This window comes from Manacus candei, unplaced genomic scaffold (assembly GCF_025592945.1).
Source record: "Manacus candei isolate 608988 ecotype Guabito, Panama unplaced genomic scaffold, ASM2559294v1 h1tg000028l, whole genome shotgun sequence".
In the NCBI taxonomy this organism is placed as follows: Eukaryota; Metazoa; Chordata; class Aves; order Passeriformes; family Pipridae; genus Manacus; species Manacus candei.
The window spans coordinates 573,982-587,099 of record NW_026138076.1 but is presented as its reverse complement, the minus strand read 5'-3'; the positions used below and the strand labels follow the sequence as shown (position 1 = coordinate 587,099).

The following is a 13,118-nucleotide window of genomic DNA, read 5'->3' as shown; positions in this document are numbered from 1 at the left end:
ATTTTGTACTTGTATTGTTTTCTGACATATACTTGGCCTCAGTAACATTTCCTATTGTGTCCATTTAAAATATTAACCATTGATGAAAAGACATGTTCTGAGGAAGAATCATATGGGGCATGGTATGTTTTCAGAGATTTTTAAAAATTATCTTTTAGAATGGAACCTCTAGCTAGGTATTGGTGTGTCTGCACGTAGGAAAAAAACAGTCATATTTTTCATGTTTATAGGGATGACCTTTTATGTTATAGTACAATGCTTTGAAGCACAGTTATTTTAATTGCTTTATATGCCTATTGAGACCATTCTGCATGTCACTTTGTTATATATAGCACCAAGTCACATATGTTTGGTCAATGAATCTTTTGGTGCTTTGATATTTATGTTAAACTCTGAGAAGGAGTTCTGGAAACATTTTGTTCTGGGTTTTGCTGTTGGTGTTTTTTCATTGTTTGGGTTTTTTACTTTCACTTTAGCTATATACCTAATGAGGTGACAGGAAGAATTAAAAATGACAGATTGTTTTGGCTGCAGTGGGGCTGTATATATTGTATAATACAGCTCAATAAACCCAGCTTGTGGAAAATCCTCTGCTGCAGCAAGGGTCCTGAAGGAAGAGGTTTAAGGCAGCATGGAGTAGGGATTGGTGTCACCCCATGGTACTGGCAACTCTGGGGATCCACAGGGCTGGCCCAGCCATGAAGTGCTGCTCCCAAAAACATCTAATTAGAAGTTGTGAGTGTTGGCTAATGTACAAACATTTTGGTCCAAACACTTTGTAAAATTGTAGCTTCCGGTCCACAATGCTTGTGAAGTGTGGTGGCAAGTTCTGCAGACAGCCCCTCCGAGCCTGGAGGCAGTGGAAACCTGGTGGTGTAAAACAGTCGTCATGGGGATTTGAAGCAGCCTCCGTGTTTGTGGGAATAAACGTCTCAGCATCCATGTGCCATTTTGCTGCCGTGTGTCTGGTGGAACAATAAAAGGTATCAGAAGGGATTCCTCAGGACAGAATGGTTAACTACAGGTGTTACACTGATAGCCAGTGTAATTAAGAAAAAAGATCTGTCATTTCAGAAATTGTGCAGAATAAATTCCAGATATCCGTGCATAATCTTTCAAAGTGCCTTTATCTCCAGAGCCAGCAAGGGTGACCACAGAATACCCTGAACCCAATTATGTACTTTCTGATTATCATATTTTTATTTCTCAAGACACAGGGCTAATAAGAAAGATCAAAAAATGTTTGAACCACAGTAATTTCAAATGTCAAGAACTAGTTATTCTTACAACAAGCTCCCAGGTCTTGACAATGTAAGCTGTTCTCTGTTTGGTTTGATTCCTCTTGGGGAGTGGAAACGAGGGACTAGGGGATTTAAAGTGACTTGTACTGTGGAATCAACACATGCTTTTGAGATCTGCATTTGACACTGGCTTTGATGTGGTTTGTTTCTTCTCCTTTCTTTTTATTTTATTTTTTGAGTTGGGGGTGGTAGGGGTGGTGTTGGTTTGGAGATTATTTTTTCCCTTTTCTTTTTTTTTCCTTTCTTTTTTTTCCTTCCCTCCCCCCCCCCCCCCCCGAGAAAACTGCAGAGAAATTTCAGCCTATCACCATCAGGGACCTTCTGTTCAGTTCTTTGAATCAGAAGAACTTAATCAGGTAAGAATCTGCAGGAAGGATGAATCCAAAAGACAAAATCCACATCAGAAATTTACTTTAGGAGGAAGAGGAATGTTGCCAATAAAATGAGCAATAAAAAGGGGAGGGCAAAGAGATGGATTTCTCTGCAGTAGGAAATAAAACAAATTTCTGCTTTCCAAATGATTATTTAAAAAAAGATTCAGAGAGTACCTGTTTTTATTCTCCTTAGAGTTCCTCATGTTCAAGGAGCAGTACACATATGGATGTTGAGGAAAACCATGGGGTTCCCTACAGATGATCTTCTGCACATATAATTTCCTACGGGGGAGAAAGCACCTTGAACCTGAAGTTCTTTGGTTTTTTGACTACATAAAGGCATAAAGATTGCTGTTGTGGCCTGCTTTCTTGAGATGCTGAGTGGCCATAAATTCATGTGAAGTTGAAGAAGCCGTATGTACTACCGCGATGTTTTCAGAGAGGGAGGTAGTTTGCTTCTTCATTCTCCAACTGGCTCACCAACGGATGTGCCATGGAGGTGCCAACCAGGGGTAAAGTGCTTCCCGTGTCAGCCAGAGGAAGGAGATAATTAAAAGTAAAAACTATGTAATGAGAAAGGTAGTCTTGCTCCCATCAGGACGTGGGTGAAAAAGAGTAAGTGAGAATAATTTCATTTGAATCTTATCCCTAGGCTGGCAATTGAACTCGCTAGTTATTTGGGTCTCAGACAAACTTGCCAATTCTGAAAAGTAAAACTGAAGATGGAAAAATACTGCAAGTAATCATGCAAAGTAGAATTCTGAGGGTAGCTTCAAGAGAACAAAACAAAACTGTTTTCACTGAGATCAATCATGTTAGTTTCTGTCCTTTTTTTTTTTTTTGTCCTAATTATCAGTGCCAAGCAGGAATCACAGATTAGACACTATTGAAGCTATTTTTAAGTTTAGCTTATTGAAACCTGTTCTTTTCAATGAATTTGCTCAGAACAAACTTAGCTTTCAGATTCTCTGCTGTATTGCTCATAGTATCCTGAAAGGAAAGGAGCAGATGCAGATAATTCCTCCTGGGACCAAGATCATTGCAAGGAGTTCAGAGACTCACATGCACACACTAAATTAGTCAAGAATTTGAAGGTGGGGTGGAGGGGATCTGTTTCCTGATTTTGCAAAAAATTTGCTGCTCAGGGTTTTTTCCCAAAACACTTTGGATTTGGGAGTCCTTTTGTCATTGTGAGAGGATGACAGGCTAAAGACTCCTTCTGCTCTAATGTCATTTGAACCTGGGTATGGTTTTAGGAAATTATATGCCTGGCCATTCAGATAGAAGTTTCATCAAGAAAATGCTGTATCACGGTGAGGAGAGATTTTGGACCATGCCTCCTGGCAAGGTGGCATCCCAGCTAAAATTTCTCATGACAGTTGACCATGGTCTGTCTGTCACGCAGCTTGTGTGGGAGGAATAAGTAGAAGGATAAGAAAAAGAGGGACATATTCTTTGAAGGTTATTTGTTTTAATTTAATTTAGCCTACTGTAGGTTTAATAGGAAGGGCCTGGGAATGAAAAGGTAGTAGAAAGGGAGAAAAGAAAGACAGGCAGAGAGAAAAATGTCCTGTGACAGGCTGAGGAAAATATGAGGATGACAACTAGACCTGATCTAAAATAGAAAGCTAGCACAGCAAGTTGTGAAGTGGTTCAAAACAGGATACAAAAAGGGCAGATAGAAAAAATCTGAATTACCAGGAATGTTTTGTGCATCTATGCCATTCTATGTGTATGTATATACTTAATCTCTTCCATTTAATCTCCACTTAATTCCTAAAATGCCCACATTTTGCAAATATACACATTTAAGAAGCTACAGTAAACTAAATGCCTACCTTCATTTGTGGTTGTGCTCTAAAAGAATAAGTCTTTTTCTCTGTTATTGTTATGATAGACAAATAAAAGTGAATCTGTGGAGTGAACCAGTGTGCATTAAAGACCCATTGACAGCATCAAACACAATTCAGTCAGATCTCCCAGGAAAGGTTGTAGTCCAGCCCTGTAGGCTGGATGACCATTCCCAGGTGGAGCGCACAATGTGTTCTTACAGGGTGCATCTCCCTCTTTAAATTCCTATGAATCAAGCTGGTTTGAGTGATCCAGGTCTGTTGAATGTTGTAAACCACTAAGGCACAGTAAGTGTGAATGGCAAGACTCAAATGTCAATGTAGAATTTCTGCGAGAAGTTAAATAAACATTCTGTATCCTTTCCAAGGTACAGCCTGTATAACTGTCAGTAAACCCCAAATCCTAGGGTTTTGTGCAAAGCTACTTTATGGCACATCTTGAAACTTGAATTCAAGATCTACATTATGCTTGTGTAGCAAACTAAGACTCCAAAAGGTTTTTGCATAGTGGAAATGCTCTAGAATCAGTTTTCATTTAAATAAAGGTGATGATGTTTACCTGAACCTTTTGTATTCATTATTGTCTTGAGTGTACAGTGCTTCCTGCTGGTACGTATGTTATTGATTTGCTGACTAATCTCTTTACCTGATCAGTATTGACTGTAACTCTCAGTCTATAACGTTTAGACACAGTGATATTGTGGCTAAATAAAACACACAATTATTGTGGCAAAATAATTGACAATCTGGTCAATTGACAATACTGGTATTTCCTTTCTGGAAAATAATTTAAACAAGTCTTATATTTGACAACTAGAAGCAGTATTTTTAGAGAAGAGTGTAAATAGAAGATGAATATACAATCTTTAGTTTCTTAATATAAATTACTCAAGAAGAAATAGTAAGTTACTTTGGGGAAATCAACAGCTTCTTCAATTGGATTGCTTCTGCCACTGCATGGACACAGTCCTGTTTGATGTCCTCCTACCATTTGTCTTGCATGGAGTCTTTTATCTAAATCCAAAGCAATGCAGTCATCACTGCTGCAATTCAATAATGGCTCCACAGGAGCTGTCATCCACAGTTTGCTATTCATCTTGTAAAGCCTTTGAGTTTTCAAAGTATCCACTAAAGTTGGTATTTCAATGCTGTGGACAGATCACTTAAGGTTCTTTTGTATTTTCAAAACAGGTTTAAATTGAGGATAAGTAGATATTGAAATGCCCAACTTATTGTACTTAGGTGCCAAAGGAGATGATGGAAATGTCAAAAGGTAATTGGATAATCACACCCACCTCCCAGCTCAAAATGTGTGACTTTGTGGGCTTCAATGACACTTTGACTCAAAACTGGCATAGCCTGTGGTGAATGAGCCCCTTCAAACAAAGAAGAAAAAAGACAGAGATAGAAAAAAAATTTGAATTAACCACTAGCAGCCACAGGAAGTGAAAAATTATTATGTGATAACAACATGAAATATAAGGCAAGAGAGAATTTACATCATTTTTACTCAAGTATAAGATGCCCTTTATTCCATTTGATATAGACTTATAAAGCAGGGGTATTTTGGACTTGAAAGTTAGTGTCAATCCTGAAGGAACTCATGTTTATCATGGGTCAGGAGCCTGGATGTAGGCAGCTGGATTTAGAGCAAGCTTCTCTTGCTCTCCCCAACCCTTGGGGGGTTGGTTTTGGGTTTGGTCGGGATTTTCTTTCAGAAGCCACTTTACCTAACCCAGTCCGAACATGTATTTTAGCTATTAGCCTTCTGATTGTTTGTTTGTTTTCATCAGAAGTATAGCCATCTTTTGGCAGTAATCTGGAATAATCTGGTACAGAAAAAGGGATGAAATGTATTCTTTGAGAGTGAGAATTAACTCGGCTAAGAAAGCAGTATTCTTACCTGAGTTCATGTTTAGCCAGGATATATGTAGCCTTTTCTTACCAACTGTACCATGGTTTGCTTAGTTTACTCTGAAGGACTGGAGTTCTACCTGAAGAAAATAGTCTCTGTGGGAATAATTCACATTGAAAGTATTGAAGGAAGATAGCTTCCTCTGTCAGAACCAGTGCCACTTCCATCAACATCAAATCCATCTGTATTGAAAAGCAAAGAAAAATATTTCACTTTTTAAGATTTCCTAAATCCAACACTATGAATTTATGAGATTGCCTTTGTTTCAGGGCTCTTTGGCACAATATGTGCCTTCCCCTGTTGCCTTTCTGGGGACAAGTAACATAAGTTGCTCACTGCATGGTTTCCCAGAGTGCGTGCTACAGTCCAGTGGTCTGCAAGAGTATGGGAACATGGTCATACAGAACAGTTTGCCTCGTCCCTACCCTCTGGGACCTCTCAGAAAAGGTGCAGATGGATGACTTGGAGGCAGTGTCTGAGCTACTGACCAGTTCTGCCCTTGACAATGCTAGTGCTGCCACAGAAACCTGCACACTGGTGTCACTGTCCTTTATTGATCTGCAGAGGTCCTGGGAGGCTCTGTAGATGCAGCTCAGAGTGGGGAGGATTTCTTCACATAATCGAAATACAGCCTTGCTCTGCCTCTGTATTTTGCTGTCTCCCTTCCCTGAGCTAAATCGTACCAATTTCCCTGCCCAGAGCTCATCACAGCAGCAGAACCATGACTCACCTGGTAGTGTCTGAGACAGCCAGGCATTCCCCTCTAAATCTCTTCATCCCCTTCAGCCTATTTTTAAATGCTTGGCCGCTGTTCTTAAGTGCTGGTATTGAACAAAATGTAAATATAGTGCAACCTCTGGTTTTAACCTTGGCCTTGATCCTACTTTTATTCTAGTTAAATGTAATAAAAAACAAAGGTAACATAAAGATTTATATTCCTTTTTTTTTAAAGATGTTTATAATACTTTAGAATACATGAGTCAGCTAAGCATTTAAAAGTAAAATATAGATATAAAATTATTCAGACCCGGTGATATAATATAGAATTTAAATTGAGCATATTTTAGCAGCACTGGGAAACCTTACCCCAGAGCTAATAATGTAATAGATCTATCTCACCAACAACTTGGAACTTGCAACAGAGTTTTATCCACAAAGGAGAGTTCTCTGGCCTACTTTATTAAATACCTTAGAGGACTTTGCCTGTAAGATTACATTTGAACAATGCAATTTATTAAAATCCCTGTTCTTATTTTTCCTGCTGATATTTTAGCCATTTTCTATGAAAAAAAAAACCAAACAAATCCAACAGGCTAGATAAACATAATTCAACAAATGTTTCATCAAACAGGTATACAGGGAAAACATACTACAGTTTATTTTTCACCATCACTTGTATGCTCATATTGATGTGTCTGCCTCTTTTGCTGTGGTGCATCAGGCAAGTTGTGTTCCCGATTAGGAGTATTTTTTCAAATCTGAAGCAGAACTGAGAATATAACTGAAAAATTACCATGAAAGACAGTCTTAATAAATAAAAATGAAGAAACCTGAAACACTTTTGTTATTGCTTATAAATGGAAAAAATTCAACTTCGTTTAACAAATCTTAATGCGCCAAGTGCAATTACAAATCATTGCAAAAGGATACAAAGGTTGCAGTTATATCATCTTAAAATTCACTTACGATGGACATGGATATTTTGGTAACTATTATTTAGAAATAGTTTACATTAACACACCAGTGTTGGAGGTGTAAGTATTTATACCTATTCACTAAATAGAATTTTACATAAAGTAAAAATAACATCCATATGGTGATGCTAATTTATAGGTATATCTGAGGTTTCTGCTTAGATTCAGTTATATATTCTAGCATTTACCTTGGAGTTTTTATGTAATTCTGTTTGATCTGAGAATTCAAGTTCATTTCACTTAGTGGGAGATGTTAGATATCCAACAATAATAATTACTATTTTAAAATTAGGCCATTTATGTAAGTAGTAGGTTGCAGAGCTGGCAATTAATGGTAGGCAGCCATTTTTGCAAAGATGTCTAAAGAATATCACAAAATCACTTTATTTCCCTTCTCTGGGGTTGCCTATCTGCCAAGTTCATAAAAAGCAAATTGACATACATGAAAAATGTACAAGTCTAATCCTGGAGAACAAAAGAAGGAAATTCATACAACTCATTAGGCAATGCCAAAATCCAGATGTAGACAACTAAACTGTCACAACAAAAGTATCTAATTAACCTGTAACTCATTCCCTGTATATGGAGAGGTACTAATGCAATAAAGGACTCTACCATGAAAAAGAAATTAAATAGATGAAATTTCCATGAGCCTATTGTCATAGGCAATCCAATTTAGAGAGAAGAAGATATTTGACCTGATATTAATAACATTCATTTACCACTACCTGATGGGAAAAAAACCAAGTAAAACAAACTATCTAGGAACTGAAGACACGAAGAAATGATTGAAGGTAAGGATGTGTGTTTGCGCGTATGTCTATGGGTAGTTGGTTCAGAGAGAGTGGGTTAATTATGAAGAAGTACATAAAGTCAAAAAGTGAGGGCAGGTTACATAAATGTCTATACCAAAGAAAGCCAGGGAAGAATACTTAACTTGGAAATAATTAAAAAATGCTGGAATTCTTTGTACATATTATAATCATACACTTGCAGAATCATGTAGGTTGGAGATGAGCTTTAAGATCATCGAGTCTAACCGTTAACCCAGCACTGCCAAGTCAACCACTAAACCATGCCCCTAAGAGCTCCATCAACACATCTTTTAAATACTTCCATGGACAGTGACTCCACCACTTCCCTGGGCAGCCTGTTCCAACGCTCGATAGCCCTTTCGGTGTCGAAAATTTTCCTAATATCCAATCTAAACCTCCCCTGGCGTAACTTGAGACCAATTCAGCTTGTCTTACTGCTTGTTACCTGGGAGAACAGACTGACCTCCACCTGTCTACAACCTTCTCATAAGGCTTTTGCTCCAGATCCTTCACCAGCTTCCTTGCCCTTCTTTGGACACACTCCATCAGAAAATCATTAGATGATAAACATGCTTTTACAGAACATAAGATTACAAAACTTTATAGACAACATAAAATGAGAAACTATTGGGGATGTAGAGAATTAAAAGTCAAAATGTAAGGACTTTTTACTCTGAATGGGAAACTCTTCCCAGTCTGGCAGGATTAGACAGACTAGAAAAAAAAAGGTCACCAGGGACAGACTGAGGTGTGCCTAGGTTTGTTAGAGGTGTTTAAAACCTTGAGGAAGGCTGTTAATGTGACCTCTCCCATGACCAAGGGCTGCTTTTACTCTTTTGATTCTGTCCCCCATCCCACCAGGGGGAGTAAGTGAGATGCTGTGTGGGGCTTAGTTGCCAGCTGGGATTAAACCACGACAACATTATGATGAAAAGTATTTTTAAAATTATGTGATTTACATTTTTCTTATTGAGAATGCAGGCTTAGCATGGGGAGAAAAGACAAAGATATAAGAAAGTCTACATAAAAAAAAAATACAAAGCAAACGGCAACAAAACCTTCCACTCTGCAGCTAGGCTACAGTATTTTAATATTTGGTAAAACTGAAATATAAAGCAAATATCCCAAACTATAGTTTTGGTTGGGTTTGTTTTTGTGACTTGTCAATACATTTGTACATTAAAACATTTGAAATGGATCCAACGTTTTATCACAAGCTGCTTTGCACCAGAGTAATCCATCCCCTGTTTAGGTGCAGCACTGATCTATAGGGCTGTTCCCATACTAAGCAGTTCTGTGATCTTACTGGGGGCCTGTCAAAGAAACAAACCCCCCAGCTGAGAGGGTGCAAAAGCTGATGCAGAAGGCAAGGAACTGTGGTAACAGCTCTGAGGCCAGACACAGCATCCCACATGTCTCCTCCTTTGGAGTAATGGAAAACACACACCCAAGTAGGAGGGAAAGAATGAGTAAGATTAACACCGTCACCAGTACTGTATTCGCAGATCTTGGGTTAGATGACTAAATATGTTTCCTCCTTACATTTATGCTTTCTTTAATGAATTCCTTGCTTTATTTGGATGATAGAGTTATACAATTCAAAACCAGAGTAAGACAGTGTTTTAAAATAATGTTCCAGTGTAATGAAATGGGATGGTTTCATAGTCTGCAGTTTAATGTGAAAGCTTGCACACACGTTCATACACATGCAAAATCAATGCACATGCATATATAATTAGTTTGGAACTATGTTTTACTCTGTCTTTCTCTTCTCTGTACATTGTCCAAAACAGGGACAATCCTTGCATCCCTCAGAAATGAAACTCAGGTTTCATATTCTCATAGGTTCCAAAGCTCGAATGTGCATTCTGATTTTGGCACTAACTCTTGTGTACAGGGGCCTATTGAAATAACTGTGACTCCTGAAGTCAACAGCACCATCAGGCCCTGGGGTGACCCATTTGGTCTCTCCTTTCTCTGTGTATTTTTTTGTATCACTGGCAGCAAAACACAAGTATCCCTCTTGCTCTCAATGCCATATGCAAAAAGTCAGATACACTTAATATTTTGTGTCTTGGAAAAGAAACATCCTGTCTCTGGAATGCAGCAAGGAAGAGTATGTCTTAACTGGGACACAGGACAAAAGTGGTCCCTTTACAAAGTACATTCCTCTACTGTAGTTTTTTGCTGCCTGACTTCTTGTTCCTGGGCCATTTTTTCCTTGCCAGAGGGTCTATCTGGAAAGCAGGTTGTAGGAGTTTGCCATTGCTTACTGAAACCACACAAAAGCCAAGCAAAATATTCACAAAATACTAATGAATTGTATTGTTTGGATATATGGTATTAATCTCACTGTGACACATGCCATTATCAGAGGTTGGAAAAGAGACATAAAATAAAACCAGCTTGGCTGGGGTGGTTAATCTGATGTTACACTTTCAGATGCTGATAAACCATGGGAGTGCAAAAATGTCTCATTTGTGAAATAGCACTCGATATATAAAAATTATGTATAATCTAGAGGTTTTGTGATGCACAATGCTGCAGAAGCAGAAAAGCCCCAAGAGTTACTGTTTTTCTAACAAATGCCATAGAGGCATGATTTCAGATCACTTCCTTGTGCCCTAAAACACCCGTGACATCACTGGTGACACCAGCAGTTTCCCACTGCCCTTGTCCAAGGCTTCCATTGTGTGTACAGCCATACACATCCAGTCTGGCACTCCAGCTTTATTGTTGCTTACAGTGCACATGCGTTCTCTCTCAGCCCCAGCTGTAATATTTACACAACAGATTGGATTAGAATATTTGCAGGGAGCCTGTTATGAATACCTCTTCAGATAATTTTTGTGGAAAAACTTTTGTTTGCTGATTAGCTAGATAATAGCCTTCAGTTCAGTGTTTTTGGGTGAGGTTATTCAGAGAGACTGAAAAGATGGGGAGAAATTCTTTCACCTACACAAGATGCCTACGTAGTGGAATATTCCTCCTGCACTCTAAAGTGCCAAGGCAGAAGCCAGCTCCAGAGCAGGAGCTGTGTACCTGTGCTAGCACAGTGCTGAGCTCAAGACAAAAGGTCCTACTAAGGATGTTGTAAGGCAATGAATGCAGACCTTATCCTTTTGGATTTAAAACATATCTTTTTAAATAATACAAGCCAAAGAAGAAGGTGAAAATGATAGACTTGCCCTTCAGTCATGTTGTAAATTTTATACATGACTGAACTTGGAGCGCTCCTTGCAATTCCTTCTATTTCTTGGCAGTTGTTTCTTTCCTCTTAAAGGTCTGCTCCTAGTCTCAGGTCTCACATTTAATTGTTTGTAATTATAATTAGAATGTAAGATCCTCATCTTCCTGTGTGTTCACGAAGGCAGGAACACCTCTGATCACAGCAAACTCCTACAAAACGATAATTATGTTTTTAAGGAAATGGATAAAGGAAAAAAGCCTATTCCCAGGATGAAACCTTGTGCAGTCTTGAGTAAATGATAAATTGGGGGTTAATACCAGGGGAAATAATGTCAGATTTTAACAAGACTGGTGAAGAACAAAGAATTTAATCCAGGAAGGCTACATGTAAAAAAAAAAAATTAAAATCCTCTGTTTGAGACAACTGTCCTGATTTATTGCCTGAAATTCACCTCTGTGCAGAGGGGCCTGTCCAAAGCCTCTACAAATCTCTTATTTCAAAAGTTCATGCAAGATCCAAGCAGTGCCCAGCCTTTATGCATATCTCTGTGAAAAAACTATGGAGGTTTGTAACTGGCTTCAGTGGCAGTAGAACAGTGACATTTTTAAAACATATTTATTGTTTTTTCCCCTTCAAACTCTCTCTGTAAAATGTAGCAACTGGTTCAATCATCTTCCCTTTTCTGTCCTCTCACAGGTTGCGCAGCTGAACCATACTGAGAATCATGTTTCCAGCACACAGAAAATTAAAAAATACTTGAGGTGCTTTCTGGGAATTTATTTTAGTTATCAGGCAGCTTTAGGTTATTTGATCAACTACACCTGGATCTTGTCTTGATGTGAAAATTTAAACAAATATTTTTGTCAGCAGAAAACAATGCCTCCAGTAACAAAAGGCATGTTTGATGCATGCTTCTGACTCTTTTCCTCTATGTTCCAATTTTTTGTGTCAGATCCATACAGTCAGAAGAGCTGGATATCCTGTCTTCAGATTTTCAGCTAGCTGCAGTGTGCAAAATAATGCCCTGCCAAGATTATCTGTACTGAAGATATGGTATGATGAAAAGCTGGTTCTGTAAAAAGATTTCTTAGGAACACAGTGTGCTGAGATTTTGTTCCCCCTCCCATAATATGGCTACTGTTAACTGTCTGATTGTTAATTTCAGTTTCTTTTTCTCTCTTTCAGCAACTGAATGTCAAGATGATGTCTATATTTCATGTGCATTAAGTGAATGGGGAAAGTTTCTCTGTGGATACCTCTTCTGCTTTTTAATAAATTCTTTCTTTTGCCTGAAGAGAATTAGAAGCTGGCTTTTGACCTCCATTAATTTTTTTAATTTAATAGTTCTCTGCATGCATTAATAAATATTATTAACCATACTTTGTACTGCAATGTTTCCATTTCCTCTTCCCCCGATGCTTTCTCATTTGCTGCAGCAGGTGCCCAGTTAAGAACAGATTGGGAAAAGCACAGGGAACAAATAGAGGAAGTCTGGGCCATATCCCAGATCTTTCCCAAATACAATGTTAGCATGTCTCTGTCTACGAGGCTGCTTTACAACTGACTGCTTCTAAAAGCAAAGCTATAATTATAAACTAAGGGTTGTTTGACAGCTTTCTCAAGGCAAATAGCACCACTTAAAATCCTGTAAGTTAAAAGTGATCACAAGTGTTTTCTGACCGTGGTATCCTGGGTAGCTATTGCACGTGCAGATGTTCAGCCAGGCTGCACTCACTGGTACCACCTTGGTTTTCGCAGGGATACTTCTAGAACCAGGTAAAGCCATTTTAAGTGGCATCCTCCAAATCCTGCCTTTAATATCACAGTTCTTTCAGCAGATCTTGCAATATACCCCAAAATAAGTAATTCAGCTCCAAAGGTGGAGGAGACTCTAAGCTTAGAGCATAACCTGAGGTCAAGGTGTAGTTACCACTGCCAAATGGCAGCATAAGCCATCAGACTTGGAACCTTCCTAGGGC

The 13,118-nt window shown here is 38.5% G+C and overlaps 1 long non-coding RNA gene across 1 annotated transcript; it reads left to right on the top strand.

Annotated features, from left to right (window-relative positions):
- Positions 1-4,740: 4,740 nt before the first annotated feature.
- LOC127472496 (uncharacterized) lies at positions 4,741-12,444 on the top strand. Its single transcript, XR_007905030.1, has 2 exons — positions 4,741-4,798; positions 12,092-12,444. It is a non-coding gene; the product is annotated as an uncharacterized LOC127472496 (long non-coding RNA).
- The last annotated feature ends 674 nt before the right edge of the window (positions 12,445-13,118 follow it).